The sequence below is a fragment of the Rissa tridactyla genome, chromosome 6 (genome assembly GCF_028500815.1).
Source record: "Rissa tridactyla isolate bRisTri1 chromosome 6, bRisTri1.patW.cur.20221130, whole genome shotgun sequence".
NCBI lineage: Eukaryota > Metazoa > Chordata > Aves > Charadriiformes > Laridae > Rissa > Rissa tridactyla.
The window spans coordinates 28,119,793-28,138,210 of record NC_071471.1 but is presented as its reverse complement, the minus strand read 5'-3'; the positions used below and the strand labels follow the sequence as shown (position 1 = coordinate 28,138,210).

The 18,418-nt window shown below is 45.5% G+C and overlaps 1 protein-coding gene across 3 annotated transcripts in view; it reads right to left on the bottom strand.

Annotated features, from left to right (window-relative positions):
• The window catches only part of FGF12 (fibroblast growth factor 12), a 231,389-nt gene that overhangs the window by 9,699 nt on the left and 203,272 nt on the right, over positions 1 to 18,418 (bottom strand). The window lies entirely within an intron of this gene.

The following is an 18,418-nucleotide window of genomic DNA, read 5'->3' as shown; positions in this document are numbered from 1 at the left end:
TGTAGTCAGACAAATAGCAGTATAAAAACAAGTAAAATTATTTATTTTCAAGAGCAACGGGAGCAAACACTGGCACAAATCCTGGAAATCTTTCAGTAAAGAGAAAGAAGTAACTGCAAAGACTTCTGACACAAGGATTTCTTCAGATACTGAGAACTGGTCCCACATCTGCCCAGGAACAGAGGACGCATGGGCCTGCCTGAGACATCCCCTGAGTCTGTGCTGGCTCTGGGGTGGCTTTGAAGAAAGTCTAAGGACGAAAACAGACTCAGCTATGGACCAAAACTTGTCATGTCCCAGTAACTTTTCAATATTTTAACAACAGAGAAATATTAAACCTCTTTTAAAAGACCTGGCTGGCCAGGGGACTCTGGGGCAGTGGTCTCCCAAACCTTCACTGAGTCAGATGTGGTTGTTGGTGGGTTGTTTTATTCCCAGACTTTGATTTTGAGCAGAAAATTCATCCTGTCCAAACAAATTCTTCCACTGGGTTCCTTAAAACTATGACATTCTTGGGAAAAAAGCTCAAGCCACAATGAATATGCATTTCCTGAAGAAAAACTGTTTTAACAACAAACTCCATTCTTGTAGGACCCAGACAAGGTATCTCAGAGCCCCGTGAGAGAAGGCAGGATGCTCTCTCCCAAGCCCTTGCCACTCGGAAGTCTTTGGGAGCACCTCCAACCTTGCTAATGGAAAACCCATGACCAACATCTGAGCAAAGCATCTGGAGTAAGGCCACATATTTACTGCAGACCTCATTTAAGAGTGAACGTTTTGAACATTCAGCAACACTCAGGTTTGTGTTCCAAAGCGCTTTGGGGATTATATAAACTGTTGTTGGTCTGACAATAAATCCAGCGTGCAACAGACCTACGGAGCCAGGCAGGCTTGAAGCCACAGAAGATAAAGCACAGCAGAAAGCACGGAGCGGTGCTGCACACGTTAAGTTTGCATCAATCATTAGCACCACACAGATAAAAACACCGTCAGCCCAACGGGTCATTTTGCCCTATCTGAGGGAGTCTTCCTTGCTGGAGAAATAAATATTTTAAGAAGAGAGTGAAACAAGTTAAGAGAGATCTAGATGACTTAGAGCACTATAAAACAGTGTTTGAAGTAGGTTCCCAAAAGATCAGTGTTTAAGCGCTCCTTAAATCTGCTCTTTATCTCCAGGCTTTGTCTTGCCTCGGAAGACGCAGCTCACCCGGGAGGCAACTGCCTGCGCCCGGCTGGCTCGGGGGCTCCCCTTGGCATCAGGCCCAGCCAGGCAGCAAGCCCTGCCATGGAGAGAATCTCTAAAACCAAACCGGACAACTCAATCCTCATTCCCATGCCTTCGTTACCCCATCAATAAAAGTTCATCATGAAAATTCCCTTTATGGGAACTGAAAAGTTGGTAGGCTGTGAAGGATAACTACCAACCTCACCAAAACATGGAATTTACTGCGCACAAAATATTGGGATTTTCGATGTTTCTTTTAATTTCAGCGTGGAACAAAGACTACTTTTTAATTTTCCATGAAGACAAAATGCAAAAGTTTTTGAAAATGTTGTTTCAGAAAGTAAAAAAAAGATTTTATTTAAAAATTATTGAAAATCAAATTTTCAGATAAATACCTCTTTTAAAATTACCACAGTAAAATATTTAATGACATGCAGCAGTAGTTCATAAAAGCAGATACCATACTGTATATCCACTTGTACCAATAAAACAGCATTATTGTCATAGCATTTTAACGCAACTGTATTTGAAGATATCGACCTAATGAAAATTTAAGAAAAATGAAGAAAAAAATAGTGATTTCCATTAAATGTTTAAGCTCCCCCACAAGCCAACAAAACCTTCCCATTGTTTTTGTGAGTTGGCTGGTTGATTCCTCATCCCCCACAATTCAGCTGCCACAGCACGTCAGGACACTAACCACGGCAACACCACCAAGAAACATCCCAGCTCTGTCTATTGGCAGTTTAGAAAACCCACAGATTTGACAGCTAGGTTATAGTTAAATAATACCATTGTTATTCATTATTATTATCCTTCTCCTTACGTATATTGCCTCATCAGCAACAGCAAGTGTCCCACTGTGCCATGCAGGGACAAACACACACCAGGACGCAATTCATCCTGCCACCAAATTGACATGCTGCAGGGTCTTCACAGGTTCGAGCACCAGAAACCTTTGGTGTGGGCACTACCACATGCAGACATAACACGAAGAGCATGCAGATGGAGAAGAAAAAGGACAGCTGACCAGAAAGGAGATGAGACAGACAAGCAGGACACAGGCCACCACCTGGGGATATTTGGAGTGTCCTCTAAATCTATGCAAACCTTTATGTTTTTCTTCATTGAAAGCTTCTTGGTGGCCAACATCAAGCTATATTGTGTCACTTCGTTTCTGCACGTGCCTCTTGCTAATGGCTTTGGGGCTACCAATAACAAAAGGCTATTGGGATATTAATGGCAGAACCTCTCTGCAAGCTTTACTGTCAAAATTAATTGTGGCAATTATGTCGAATCAGGTGGGAACTGCTTTATCAGTTGTCTTGGGCAGAGAAGAGCTGGGAAGAAAGAGGAAAGTGCAGGTGAGCTTTACAGGCTTCACAGTAATAAAACAGTTCTTAGCGGCCGCTGCTGCACAGACTGTAATCTGAGATAACTGAAGGTATTTTTGGAAAACCACTGACCTATTGGCCAGACCTCTGGGGCATGCAAACTTGTTTGTTTGTTTGTTTTTTAAGATGAATTCAGTGTTGATGAAATGTGCTTGATGGGCAGACCTCGAGTCCAATACTTTCTCTTCATCCCACAGATACAGAGTGGGTAAAACCAGCAAAGGGATCCTCAGGCTGTGTCTCCCACTCACTTCTGATGGGACATAAGGACATCCACCTCCAGAGGTAATGGTATGGTAAGCCTTGGGGTCAAGGGCACCCACTTCACTCTCTCACTTGGTGCAGGGACCTTTTGAAACAGCTTATAACAAATCCCATTCAATTATTTTCCCAACTCTCTCCTTGATAGAAATAGCATGACCAGCTACAAGACAGGGAGAGGACAGATGGCTTCATCTTTTAATCAATGGCCTTTTTTCAGTCTATAAACAAAGAAATAAGTGGTGACTCTATTTTCTGTACAAACTCGATAGAGGTCTCAGTTTCCTGACAGCACCGTCATGAACCTAGCTCACTCAGAAAACCCACCAGTTCTCATTAAAGAGTACGCTTGTGATTCGGAAAAAAAAAAAAAAAGGAAATTTGCCTGTCTTTATCTTCATGTGAAATATGTTTCTTCGACTAAATCACTTCCACATACAAAGTAAATAAATACATTTATTTGTTTCCTACTTGGAGATTTAGAGCATGAGGCATTTTGTTAAATGTCTATAGATATTACCGAAAGGGGTTTGAAACAGCAGCTTTTTTTTTAATTGTTAAACTAAAAACCTGCATGAAATATTTGTAAAAGAAATGTTAGTAATTTACATGCAAAATGATTAGCATCTGCCTGCAACTTGTTTTCTGTATCTCAATCCAATCCTTTGAACAAAAGGCAATTCCAGTAAGAAGAGTAATTAGATTTGCTTTGAAAAACAAACATAGGTCTGGTTTATGCTAACTCTAGTTTTATTGGAAGTTGCACAGCCTAGAAAAAAAATAAAATGGTAGCTATCACACAGAAAATTAGGGAGAACACAATCAATGACACTGGGAATCAAAGAGAGCCAGATGGCTGCAGCTGCCATTTGGGGAGGGATTCGGTGTGTCAGACCTGCTGAGGGAGGGTATAAGGTACCATGGATTGCCCCAAAAATTTTAGAAAAATGAGATGTTTCATTTATCCTTGATCCCAGTAATGTCTCCTGCCATCTGTAGATGGAAATGTGGACAGGACTTCCAGGCACAAACCAATCCCTGTATCACTTGCGCCAGTCTGGTCCTTCAGGGAGGTGTTGGGAATGTCTGGCCGCATCTTCCCCCACCACCTTCCAGCAGCACAGGCTGGGGGTCATTTGTGAGAGGACAGATTTTTTTTTTTTTCTAGTCTACCTCAGCTTTCATCTGCCCTGATCAAGTAAATCTAACCCAGCCTCTTGGCCTTGAACACAGTAAGTTTGGTTGGACCCTCCGTTGCACTTCTGTAAAGCTGGAGAAGCTCCACAGACATCGGTGGAGAAGCATCGCTGTCAAACGCGTGAACGTGAGGCTGCAGGGTATTTGGGGAATACACTGTTACCCTCGGATAGCTCGGCTCCTTCAAAAAATGCCAATCCAATGGTGTCACAGCCCTAGTGCAGGCACAGCGCTGCCAGGACAGAGGACATCCCTGGTGCTGCTCTGAGCAAGAGAAAGCAGCGCCAGTCCCTGCTGGTACTAGGCTGACATCCTCAGCCAGGAGGTGCAAAGAAAGGGTCCCCCGTAAGCAACAGCACAGTGCTCCTGCGTACTGATCATGAGAGCGATCAATTTGCTCCCTTGTTTGTTTAGACCAAGCTCTGACCAGCACAGAAGCCCTCGATATCCCCAGACCACAGCAGGAACAGTGACAGGCTTCCATGTGCAATGCTCAGGGACAGGAAGGAAGCCAGAGAGAAGGCTGTCACTAGCTGTTGTACCCAAACCCAGCTGCTCACTCAGCATCCCCTTGGACTGGGCCACTTGTTTGTATTGCTTGCCATTTCCCTGCAAACATTCTCCAAATTGCGAGATAAAGAAAGATCTCCTATTTTTTATTCCTCAAGATCTCCTTTTATTATGGCCCAAAGGAAAACAGCAAATATACACATCCATACGCAAACATAATGACTTAATAAATTTAGTCACTGAAACTAGCAGCAATAAAAGAAAAAGCCCATTCTGCAAGTAGTTTGTGCCACAGTTTAGGAAAGGGATGTTAATTACGAGTGTTGAAATATCTAACTAACACACTCCCAGAGTAACAGTTTTCCTTTGTTTACAGCACTTACGGGTTTCTCTTTTATGTTCTGCACAGTTGCCGAGCCAGATCTTCAGATGGGATAAAAGCACTAAACTGCACCAAAGTCTATGGCACGGCAAGGCTTCCCTCCCAGAGAATCTGGCTCAGGATGCTTACCGATGTTAGTGTTAATACTTATAGCTCATCAAGTCATTTAAAACATATTAAGTAGGAATCATAAATACCATCAGAGCTATCAGCAGTGGCATTTCATTGTGGTTGCGGTGGTAGAGCATGGAACGACTGGATCATGTTCACTGCGTCTTTATGAGTGCTGCTCCATCCCAGGGGAAAGGATGGCACTGCAGAAGAGCATCTGCTTTATGGTGCTCTTTACCCAGTAAAGCCCATTCTAGATTCCTCACTGACCTCAGCCAGAGCAGGGTTTAATCAACACCCCTCTGATGCCAACAGCACCGAGTCCAGCAGTGGTATCAGTGTGCATAGACCTCTGTGGATAAACAAAGACACCAGATTCTTGAAGACATTTGGGCTCCCGGATGAAATGCAAATGCCCTGTGGAAGTTCAGAAACTAAACATGTCTTTGAATATCTAAGAATTTGTGACGACAAACCTCATACCACAGCACTTGATCCTGGCCTACTCTTATTCCCAGGACAGATCTTGAACCACGTAGGTCCTCTTCACAGGACCAGCCCTATGCAGACCACAGCCGTGCTCCTGCAGGCAACGATGCCTTGCATACAGCCTGATCCAGTTCAGCCGCCTCTTGCCCCAGCGTAGCTTCTCCCATGACCTAGGGCTGCATCTGTCTGCAAATGCTTTGAAATAATTATAGCTGAGCTCTCTCTTGGCTTGTGACCAAGAACCGCAAATGTGCATCCAAACTGTACATCTCATCACATCTTTGTCCAGATGGCAGGTGATATTCTACTGTTCACACTCCACTTTTCCTCCCCCTTCTAGCTCCGTAAGAGATTGGTGACAAGTCTTCTTGGTGGCCTTTTAGAAGTAGGAGAGAGCAGATATGTTTTAAAATAACAAGCTCCTACATGGGAGCGTACAGCCCTGCTGCAGAGCAGAGATTCACTTGATGAGACAATATGGTATCTGCAAGCGTTCTGGCTCCGCCTGGACCATCTGTGGGTTGGAGGGAGCACATTTTCAAATAAATCACCATCCATGCAGGTCTGGTCCCCAGCTCTGTAGAGCTGAGAAGCGGCATTAACAAGCAGTCTAACTTGCTGCCTCTGAAAAATATAACAAGAGGGCTATCTGCCCTCACTTTTGCGGGAACTCTCTGTGCTAAAGGTACATATTTGTTCGGCTGGCTTCATTTTAAAACACCCCAGCACGAGGTGGAGTGCCTAGACAGGTAAAAAAAGTCAAGTGCTAGACAAGCTAACTAAGCTGCAGATCTCTATATGTGGACACAAGTTGCCCTAAAGCACCTTTTCGTGTTCACGGACTGATTAAATTACCCATATCACCCCAGAGGAAGTTTGCGAATGCCGGAAACAAAGGTGTGATTGCAGCGTGAACATGCCCAAGGTAACCTTGCAGCAACCAGGACATCTGCCCGGGCACACGGCAGAGTATTGACCAAATCCCGTGGCAGGTTCTGCAAGACACGCTGAGCTCCATTCCGCCCCAGCTAACTGGTTACCTAGACCAAAACAAGCTCGTATAGATCCACACAAGCTACACTCCCACATTTGGCTACAAAGCAGATGAACACAATGAGTTGTGGGCATCCAAATTCGGACCTGTCCCTCCCACTATACCTCAGTATTGTGTTCTCCTGCTTTCAGCTCTTGGCCCATCCACTGTGCAGGCACATTTTTACCAACTACCTCATAAACAATAAAATGCCCAAATTTACTGCATTGGCCTTTGGCGAGCTGCTCATGCAATCCTGATAGGAACACAGCTTTCAACTTAATGAGTGCTGACAAGAACATAACTCAGGATGACTCTTCCAGCTGGGCTGCTCACTTCCACACCTCCCTGGAGAGACTGGGTAGGCTGGGTGGGAGAACAGGCTCCGGCGTAAAATTTGGGTACAGCTGTGTACAGTATTATCCAGGAAAGCCTGCACATCGAGCAACTCACCCATGGAGCAACACAGAGCAAGTGACATATTTTGTCTTTGCTTCATTTTTTCTTAATGATGGACCCCAAATTCAAATTCATGGTTGGATGGAATAAATTTTCATCCCTTCTTTTTAAAATATATAGAGTATATCTGGATTTTAATTGATTGATTTGCGTTTGTTTTGATTTTGTTTTTGTTTTGGTTTGGTTTTTTTTTTAATTTTGGATCCTATTTCAAGCTGGAATTTTAAAGTCTTTTAAAAGTTGGAGCTGTTACGAACTGGAGTAGTGATGGCAGTATAGCACATTCACATGGCACTCGGCCCATCCAATTCAGCATCGCTCTTCTAGGAAAGCAACTGCTTCCTGCAAAGCGGAGTTTTCTGACAGCATTGTCTCTGGTGTTGCACTCCCGGCAGCCTGGGGATCTGGTGAAACCCCAGGGTAATTTCTCACCCGGGAATCCCAATTCATCCATTGTCTTCTCTACATTCTGTTTTTCTGACAAAGTATCTGAAGTTGGTAACAATGTTATCAACCCTGCTTACTCCAAACCACGATCCAGAAATACATCTTTGCATTCAGAGATAACGATCATGAGACAAGATGGGACAAGATGAAGATATGTTAGTTGCATACAAGAAAAACAGATTTCCTAAATTAGCATCGTACTGCCTCATCTGCTAGACCCTGAAATAACTGTGAAGAAAAATAATAATGCAGGAACCCTAGAAAGACAGCCAGATGGGATGCTTTGAACCTGTGATCTCTCTATGGGGCCAGAGAGAGTTACTTGGCATCAAATTGAGCCTGAGCACAGGGCACAATAAATTGATTTGTGGCCTTCGGTTACTTTTGTGATATTGCTATTTTTATTATGGTTGATAATAATAACAACAATGTATAAACTAAAATGATGACTATGCATTTATAAACATGACTATTTTCTTCTGATAATCAAAAGAAACATCTAAGTGGAAAACTAGCAGTCAATACTAGATTTATCATGCTATTATTTATAATAAAATTATCCTCAAAGGCTCAAACTAGAGTACGAATACTTTGGGCATTTAATAAAAATGCCCTCACCATGAGAGGAGTAGAGGGTCTAACCTCTTACTTTCTACACTTTTGCGCTGAGATCCTGAGCACTGGAAGAGCAACCGGCTTGCCGGGTGTTCTGTGAAACAAGAAGTGTCAGAGCTAGTAGAGAAACTTATTTCCCTCAGGTTCCAGTTCAGTTTCTTAGGCAAAAGCCCTCGCTTTCTGATATAAATGAAATAATGCAGTTATAACAATGTCAGGGAGAAGGGGACTGCGAGCGAGTCCCAGCCCTTGTAAGGCAGACCCTCCGGTGGATGGAGTTTTAGCACATAGACAAAAACGCGCTTGTTCCTACCCAACGGTACGGAGCTGGGCACGGAGTGCAGGTCTGAAGAAAGAAAACAGCTTTAGCCCAGTTTTCCACCTAGTTCATTTTTTGAAGTAACATGTCACGTAGGCAGAAGATAAGAGGACTTGCCAAGGAGCTCATCAGGCCTATTACAACCGTAAGCTGCTGATGTGCTGAGATAGCCTCTTTGCTTTGACTCTTGAATTCAAACCGCAGACTCGTTGGGAACGCACCATCTCCGACACTCTCCCTATCTTCCCTAATGCTGGAAAGATCTCTCCTGCACTAAACCAATTTCAGAGCTGTCATGACCAGGGCTGGAAATTCAATTTCTTTGCTGTTAAAACTTCCATCCTGAAAATGAGTGGTGCTAGATTATTAATATTTTGACAGCTTACTGACAGGTTGGCTACAACTGGCCAATTAACAGCAAGCCCTGTGGTCTAAAGCATCCACTAAGGCTGCAGTGAGCCGGTCTTGGACAGGCAGGATCCTACAACCAAGACAAAATGTTGTGAAGTATGACAATTTACATGGCTTTTCCCTCCCCCTTGTACCAGCTGCTGCAGTGCTTACACATAGAAAAGGAAAGGTTCATGGCATATTCTTGGGTGGAGGCCAGCTCTGCTGCCCACCAGGAAAGCCAAAGGGAACCCACTGAGATCTGTGCCTCAAAGCCTGGGTCCCAGCAACATTTCTGCTGACAAAGCTAGCAAAAAAGATCAATGGTGCTTCCTTAAAATCTGCCAGAGTGTCCCTGAGGTGTCTGCCCCATCTCTGCTGGGGGATGCTTTACCGCAGACACACAAACCATGTGCCAAACACTTCAAATCCCTCTGCTCATTATCCCAACCATCAGTGAAGGTGGGTAATGTGCTATAAAGGAAGACTTGAAGAGGGGTTGCAAGCACATTTCTATTGGTCCTGAGCATCATTTACTGCCAGTGGAGAGTTTGTTGGTGAACACCTGTCACGTAACTGAGGCACTGGATTTTAATTCCTGAGAGCAGGCTCCTCTGCTGGTCCTGACTCCTCCAGGCTCCGTGTCCTCAGGCCAGACACTTTGGGCTAGCGTCCCATCTAATATTCTTTAAATTGCTCATTGTGTATGAAGAGCCTGTCTTTCGTTGTATACTATAGAGGGATATTCAGCTTGAGGAATGAATGAGCCTCCAGCTCCTCAGAACGTTTTTGGGAGAGAAAAAGAGAAGAAAGAAAGTATTTGGCATGAAGTGCAGACAGCCCTTTTTTCATTTATTTTCTGGGAATTCAGAAAATCAGCCAACTTTGCTGTGACAGAAGTCTCATCCACATATGGACCATAGTATTTCTGCATAGCCTGAAAGAGCTGACAAATCTCACAGCCCAAAACAACTTTACAGAGAAGACGGGACTTATTTATACCTTGAATGGATTTTGTGATACGTCTGTGCTGACAACCTGACTTGCTCTTTTTCTCTTAGTTTCCTTTTGATGTGAAATAACCCATGGACAATGCACAAATATTTTGAATGGACCCGAACTACGTCACAGCTTAGATATGACTGTTCCAGCGTATGCAGCCAAGTGACCCATAGTAGCTGATGCTTTGCTTCCCAGGAATCAGACAGATGGAAGTGTATCATCAGGGATTTTGCAGTAGGGGCTATAGTGAAATTTTTCACTCTGTTGAACACTTTGCTAGAGAACTCAGATTAGCTTTGGCATCTGATCCTGTTCAGAAGCCAACTAATAACTGCAACTTCCAATCTAAGATAATATAGTCACTCTAGAGAGAGTAATATAATACACTAACTCTATTTGGCACAATGCACAGTAAAGCAGGAGACCATTTTATTGTTACTAGTATACAGAAAACTGTGCAACTCTTTAAATTATATGACCCAAAATACATCAACAAAGCAATCCAGAGTTAAAAATTGCTATTTCCTATTTGTAGCTACTTATTTCAGCATGCAGTCTCAGTGAGATCCAGGGTTTACTATCAGATCTGTAGACTTTTGGTTTTCTTTTACAGAGGCTGTATCTACAATGCCGGACCGAATGCGTAGAGGGAAACTGTTGGTGGCAAGAGCCAGACACTCACATCGTACACATTCCAGGATGGGTTCAGTCTGGTCTAGCTGCCACCTGGTCCCACGGTCTGAATATCTGGCACTTTAGGAGCGCTCCCGGAGGGCACCCTTCAGTTTAGTTTCATCCAAAAGGAATCTAGTTTGCGCAGCCTGAGAAAACTCTGTGGTGCAAACCGAAGAGCCGTACATGAGGGTGACTGGAGGGACTGCTCCAAAAGCGCCCTCCTGGTCTGAACTAACATGCTAATCCCAGAGATGGCTGGGATAGTTGGCTTACTGCAGCAGGCAGCAATAATAAAGTAGGCACGTGATGTATGTGAAATGTCAGTGTCCTACTGCACACTGGTGATCTTTAAAAGGAGCTGAGGGCCCTGTGTGCACACACACTGGAAAACAGGGGTGTGAGCAGCATGCTGTAACCTGGGTGGTGGCTGTACGCAAGGTCCTCTTCTCCTGTCACGCAGAGTTTCCACTTCAAATTGTTCCTTTATGATCTGAAATGCCTTACAGCCACACTGGATATAGGAGCAAGAAGCCTTCCAAAAAGCACTTACCACCAACATCCACAAAGAAAAACAGCCAGATTAGCAACAGTAAGAAAAAAGGTAAGTTGTTAAGCCTGCCTATTTGAATCTCAGCACCTTGGCTTGCAGAAAGCCTGGAGTTTACAGTGTGTCACAGCTGGGTCCTCCAAAGGTCTGAAAATACTTTTCTTAGCATGATAAATTTTAAAGAAATTGCGCATCTGTTCTAGAAAACACATTGAGAGGGGGAAGGAAACCTCAGGGCTGTCCTGACTATATCACTGGAGAAGGAACGTGTCATTACTGCTTTCTTTCATGCTACTCCAGAACAAGGGGAGAAAAAAAAAAAAAACACCAAAAAAACCCCGCAGAAGAGAAACCATTTGCTCATGGGCATAACGGTCCTTTCTTACTATCCACAATATTTCATAGTTTTCATGTTTTAATCAATGCTAAGTCCTGAATCATTAGTGCAGCAACAAGAGCAGAATTGGATCCTCTGAGAATCACTAAAGCTGGACCACACATTCTGTTCAAGGAATAAACACTGATTCAAGGATGTTTCAATTAAAAGGGGTACGATCACTTTCATAACAAAGGAAATGAAGGAGAAGATTAGAAGTCTTGTGGGAACATAACTTCTGGCGCTAGGAGAAAAAGGTACAAAGATAACCTGTCCCAAGGTGTCTGATTTAACTCAGACGAAGGCAGGGACTTCATGCAAGCAGAATAATTTAGCAAAACTCTGTTATCTGATGATGTATTCATAGTAACCGACCCGAGCAGTCACTTCTGCCCCTATAGTCTATGGTGTTGGGGTCAGCGACAGGCACACAGTCTCCCACCCTGTCCAAATCTGTCTCACAGGGCAACGAACAGTGTAGCCATGAACGACTGTCAGCGTACTTCACAATACGAAAGCATTTGGGAGGTAAAAACCTGTGAAGCAGAAATTCAATCAGGCAAGTGGCAGAATTCTTATAAAATCATTGGACTTTATTTACTAGTTTTACACTTGTGCATCTCTACTGACCTAACCAAAGCATATTAGCAAACTGCCAATACACACAAAAATACATGCAACAACCTGTGCACTTAGAGGAACACACAGAAAGTAAGAGCACCACGGGGATCATTTTACTTAGAGGAGGGCAGTAAAAAAATACGAGGCACGTGAGGCACAAAAGAAAAACAATGAGAGCTGGGAGATTTTGCTTTTTAAGCCGGTCATAAAAAAAATAAGCTTTCGTCTGACAAGGATGCTTTAAAAAGTCCGCTTTCTAAATTTAACTTTGATATTGAAAAGTCTTGGGTTTTGTTCTTTAGTTTTTTTTCGTTAGCGTAAACTTGATAAAAAATGAGGCGTGATAATCCTGGCGCTACACATTTTCAAAAGCCATTTTTTAGCTCTAGCCTCTTCAGAGGGTGCAGATAACATTTGCATGGATACAAAGCCCTTGCAGAAAGAACGTTCCTTAAGGGCAGAGCTGGCTGTAGGGTTTAATACTGTAGGAACTGAGATTCAAAATCAGCAGCATTCACATTAATAGCCATTAAATTATTTATTCATATCGGGCTGTGGAAGCCTGTGGAAAGAGTAGGTTGTTCTGAAGGCCTCAACACTCAAACTTTGTTGCATGATTTACTTTCAGTTACTGTTTTGAAGAATGTACATTCATTTTTACAAGTCCTGACGTACACTAAAGCCTTTTGTTCCTTCTTTCCCCAGTTTTGTGAATGGGAAAAAATAGTCTGTGTGCCCAGTAATGTCCATATGCAGGAGGCAGCTGCCATGGCGTAGCACAGCCCCTGCTTCAACACAGCAGGACAGAGAGCGTGCAGTGGGGAGGACGGTCCCTGAATTATTTGATCCAGTCCTTGCTGTGGCACAACAACAACAGTTCTCAGCAAAGCTCCATTTAAAACCCTCTGGTTTCTTTCCCCCACATCTCATACTACAAAGCTCTTTTGGAAGACAACTGCTCCAAGGGTTACGAACCTTCTGCTTTCCAGCCAAAATCTAGCCCAAAGCCCCCAGTGACACGGGTGTCAGGTTCAGGGGTCTCGAAGGACTCCTTTGGAAAGGCTCTGCAAGGGAAGCAAAGGGGCTCTTCAACCGAACTGACCGCTTGCACCCCACCAGCCAGCCGACCCTGGTGCTGCTGCTGGCCACCTCACGACCATGTGGAAAAGCCAGGTGAAAAGCATCACATCTTGCCTGTGAGGCCAGAGGGACAAGCAGTAAGGCCACAAAAAACTAACTTGAGCTGCAAAAGATGCCAACAAGGTGGTATTCTGCACTAAAAAGTTCTCAGCCTTTTTTTCCCCCACTTGTGTCCTGAGCCCTACTGCTGACCTTGATCCATTTAATTACCTCCATAACCAAATTACACTCTAGCAGAATGTAATTATGCAATCAAGTAATGAGCTATGGTTTTGCTCTTGGTCTTGTATGCAAAGCCACCTTTGAAGAGGGCGATAAAAGAAGCGGTTATTATTAAAGGACAGCGCAGCCCCATGTACCAATTACTGGCCATGATGCAGGGGACAATGTCCGCTGGCAACACTGATCCATCAGCTGCTTTTTGCGGGCAGCTGGCAACCTTCTCCATGCCACAGCCTCACAGCCAGCGCTGTGGGTTTCGTCCCGACGCCAGACATACGCTCACAACAGGCATGCTGTGCGACAGGGCAGCGTTCCTGAGGATACCAGCTTCTCCAGCGACTCGTTTCTGTTTCAAACACGCTTATTAAAACTGACTTAAGAAGAGCTGTGTTTAGCCAGACCAGCAGTCTGGCAGTGGCCAGCAGCAGCGCCTAGGGAAAGGTAAAAAATCAGGGCAAACTTGTAGTGAAAGCTCCTCCTTGCCCCCAAGGAGCAAGGAGGGGAGCCTATGCCTGCTGGATCCAGTGATGGTGCCCTGGTTCCCGTGGGACTGCACAAGCGTGGCGGGCGCTGTGTGTTCAAAGCAGGGCGTGGGAGCTGATGTAGCTCCCCAAGGAGAGGCAAGAAGGGTCTCAGCAACAAGAGGCTTCAGGGAAACATTTACAGGAGGGACGTTTCCTGGTGGGGCTCAGCTTGGAAGAGCAGCTCCAGGATTGCGATTTGCTGCCCAGCTTGGGGCAGGCTGCGCCCCTGTCAGGTCTTGGCCCATGGAGAATTCATCTGTGTCACGTTAGATTCTGGCATGGGCAAGAGGAAATGGCAAAAGAGAATGTACTATTTTAGGGAGAAAAGAAATTGCCAAATGCATTTTTGACCATCATGATGCTTGCCTGTGTCATGCTAGACTCACATTTACACAGGTAACTCGGTGGGACAGCAGCAGGATCAACCCCCGAATGCCAAAAGTAAGGGTGGAGGTTTGTTCCTTTATGGAAATAAATGGTGCCTACCAGCAGAGCAACTGAATATTTTCATTTACCTCACTCACACAAGGGTCCTACGAGGGATGGAGAAAGTCCCACCACAGTGAGGAGGTAAAGGACACAAAGAAATGAGGTCAGTTGCATAAGATCCTTGTAAAGGCTGTGTCAGAGTCAGAATCTGGATTTTCTGAATCCCAGCCCAATGCTTTCAGTGTAAAAGCTTTTCTCTGCCCCATTCAGGCCAGTATGGGAAGGCACTGGCACGCCAGACAGAGCAGCCACAAAACATTGCCCTTTATAGAATCATAGAATGGTTCAGGTCAGAAGGGACCTTAGAGATCACCTGGTTCCAACCTCCTGCCATGGGCAGGGACACCTCCCATTAGACCAGGCTGCTCAAAGCCCCATCCAGCCTGGCCTTGAACACCTCCAGGGATGGGGCATCCACAGCTTCTTTGGGCAGCCTTTTCCAGTGTCTCACCACCCTCACAGTAAAGAATTTCTTCCTAATATCTAATCTAAATCTCCCCTCTTTCAGTTTGAAACCATTACCCCTTGTCCTATTGCTCCACTCCCTGATCAAAAGTCCCTCCCCATCCTTCCTGTAGGCCCCCTTTAGGTACTGGAAGGGGCTCTAAGGTCTCCCCGGAGCCTTCTCTTCTCCAGGCTGAACAACCCCAACTCTCTCAGCCTGTCCTCATAGCAGAGGTGCTCCAGCCCTCTGATCATCTTCATGGCCCTCTGCTGGACCTGTTCCAACAGGTCCATGTCCTTCTTGTGCTGAGGGTTCCAGAGCTGCGCGCAGTACTCCAGGTGGGATCTCACCAAAGTGGTCATGACCACCCCGCAGGAAAGCTCCACTCTACATCACCTTCTGAGCCCAAGAGCCCCGGCACTGAGGCACAACATTGCTGTGGCCCATCTCTTTTTTCTGACTCTAGCAGTAGTAGCATCAATGTTTGGGAAACATAAAGTCATTCAGCAGCGATGCCGAGCACATGCACATCAAAAAGCCCCAAAAAGTCCATGGAAATGAATTCCCTATCATCATCAGAAGTTCCTCCCTTTGCAAAGATAAATAGCTTTTTATGTATGCAGTATATGTGCTAGCATGTTCTCTACAGCTGACAATGTTCAGCCTCCAGTGTAACTTGTCAAAGCCTGGTACGCCTTCCCTTAATCAATGTGGCAAGCTCCTGAACACCATGTGCTTCAAGCAGTGGGCTGTTTTCCCTGTAGGCAAAAGAATGAAGCACACTGTCATTCTTGCTGCTGCACTTCGACACACGCGTCTCCTGGTGATCAAAAGCCAAACCAGAGCTGGATGCAGCTCACAGCTTCACCAGCACAATCCCTCTAAGCTGTGGCTCCTCAAAAGGCCCCGAGATGAGGTGCTGTGACATCCCTCGGCTCCACGTGAAGACACAAAGCAGAGAAAGCCACGACAGGCAATGCGGGATGGCCACAGCGCTTCAAGGGCCTCTTGTCCCAGTTCTAATTGTGCCATTTCTTGCTGTTCGTTTTGAACTGAACAGGATGAGGATCATCCCAGCATGAATCATTCATACAGCAATTTCCCCCTGTATTACCTGCTCCACACCCCTGTGCAAGACTGGGACAAAGGATGAATCTGTGCAGACAGTGACCAGAATATTGTGGGGTTAGGAAAATTTGTGGCCAGATACTCAGGAGTGTTTATAAGGGGAATTGCTGAAAATGGACAATTTATGAAAATCTGATGACCAAAAAGCAGCTGGAGATACCTGAGGTGTGGCAGGCAATCCTGCAGCTCCCGAAAATGTTTGAAAGCTAAAGGTGTGCACTCAGGGACAGGGCACCGGGGAGATGTGTCGGCATTCACAGGTCATGCAGAACAACTGCACTGACTGCACTTTCAGAAGAAATGTGCTGGGGACAGCAGGGAAGCACAGTGATTTCAGCTTCATCATATCCGACAATAGCACTTTTGGGGATGACCCTGCAGGGTGTTTCTTCTTAGGGCGGTTTGGGCTAGGAAAGGGATGTGCTCTCTCCCGTGCTTTTCAGGATGCCATTTTGCTCTAAAATCCTCAAACAACTTGGCTCTTTTCAGTCTCACAATATGGGCAATGCCACATCGTATCAACTTCTTCCCCTTCCTTCTGCTCATAACTTACGTTATCTGTTTTCCACTTCTGATTCCTCCTTCTCTATTCCCTGGCACTTTATTTCACCGCAGCAAGCTTCTGTTCCTGAGCCACAGTTTTACATAAATGAAGTCACTCAGAAATTCATCTGCTCTGCCAGGTCCTTCAGGCACAGGTCATGCTATGCCATATTCTAAATTAGACATAAAAACACTTCTATTTCAACTTCAATTGACTGTAAGAAGCAACTTCTCTCTGGCCATTTCCATCACACAGAAATGTGACAGAGGAAAAGGGCTTTTAAAGCATAACAAGAAAGGGACATATTGTTTTCCCATGGGAAACTTTGCTGGCATGACGGAGCAAGAAAGTTACAGGGTCAAGGTCACTGTCAACATCTCGGCCCAACACAGAAAACCTCAGCCCTGACAGGCATCAAGAAATCTCCAAGTGCTGGACATGTGAAATGAGTTTCATACAACTGATTTCAGCGCATCTGTTACCCTGTCTCTGCTGCAATCCTGCATCACGGCACAGAGCAGTGACAAACAGAGGCCCCTCAGCTGGCATTTAATCACACGGGACAACAGTGGATCCAGGAGCTGTGAACTGGTCCAGCCTAGGCTAAGAGGGCACCTCGTGCCCACTATGGCATAGCACAGGGTTTTCCCGTCCCCCCTTTGCTCTCACCCTTGCAACCCTTGGTACATAAGCAGCCCTCGTCACCTCCCCTTAGTTCTTTTGGCAGGAATTTGGCAAAAAGCCTCTGAAGAAGCAGATATTCAGGCTCTCCGCTTCTCAAACCACCCTGAGAATCAGCAGGGATCCTCCTGGGGGACCCTCCTCAGCCCCGAGCCACCCGCAGGCGAGCAGGGCAGTCCCGCAGCCAGGCCGTCCCTATCGCCTCGTGGGACGTGGGAGCGCTTGCCGCACCATGCTAAGGCTTATCCATTCCTGTCACTCCCCTGAGGGAAATACAGACGTACCCAGCCGACATATATATTCAGCATGTCCTGGCGCATCAGTACTGTACAGGTGCTGCATAAAAAGGCTGAATGAGTTCAACACAAGCTGTATTTTAGATGCACCAGGCTGACGCGAATATATTGTGCCACCTACACATGTGCAGCAGCTGCTTGCGTGGGATTTCTGGAGATTTGCTACCCTGGATGAAACCTCAGGAATGGGCAAACCTCTCTGCTTCTGCCTGGCGGAAATTTTAGTATGGAAAAGGAGCGTCCTGTCCCACTGCTGCGCTTCTGCAGCCAGGAACCCCCAGGATAACCCCCAACTCCTCCCCACCACGCACAACCCTCGCAACAGCTGGTAAGTGGTGCAGAGACGCGGCTCCTGCCCAAACACATGACAGTTTACTGCTGTTGCTGTCAACTCACTCTGTCAAAAATAATCCAAACGGCAACAGCAAGAATCTTTGTCCAAACAGGTTAATTTCCACGAAAAAAAGCTGTTTCCGAGGAAGGAAAGAGTTACAGGCAACATGCAGCGATCGACTGTCAGGAACAACTGAACTCAGAAATTCCGACCCTGAGTGCATCGCCAGGACTGAATGGGGTTTGCACATCACAGCCCCAGCGCAAGGAGGCGGTTGGTGCCCTTCGGAGCAAGGGAAGAGCAGGAGAGCAGAGCTCACTTGTTATGGCCTGGCTGCTCTCCTCTGCAGCGCGCCCTGATGGCAATCCCAGAGCTGGGAGTGCACTGTGAGCAGCCCCGTCATCACATGGAAAAGATAATCAAAAATTGAAACACAAATCAAGCTCAAAAACACCGCCTCCCCCCACTAAAAATAATCTCATGGATTGGGCAGCGTGAACTTATATCCGCTACCCCACAGCACCAGCACACACGGAGCAGCAAAAGCACTTTTTTCTCCCAG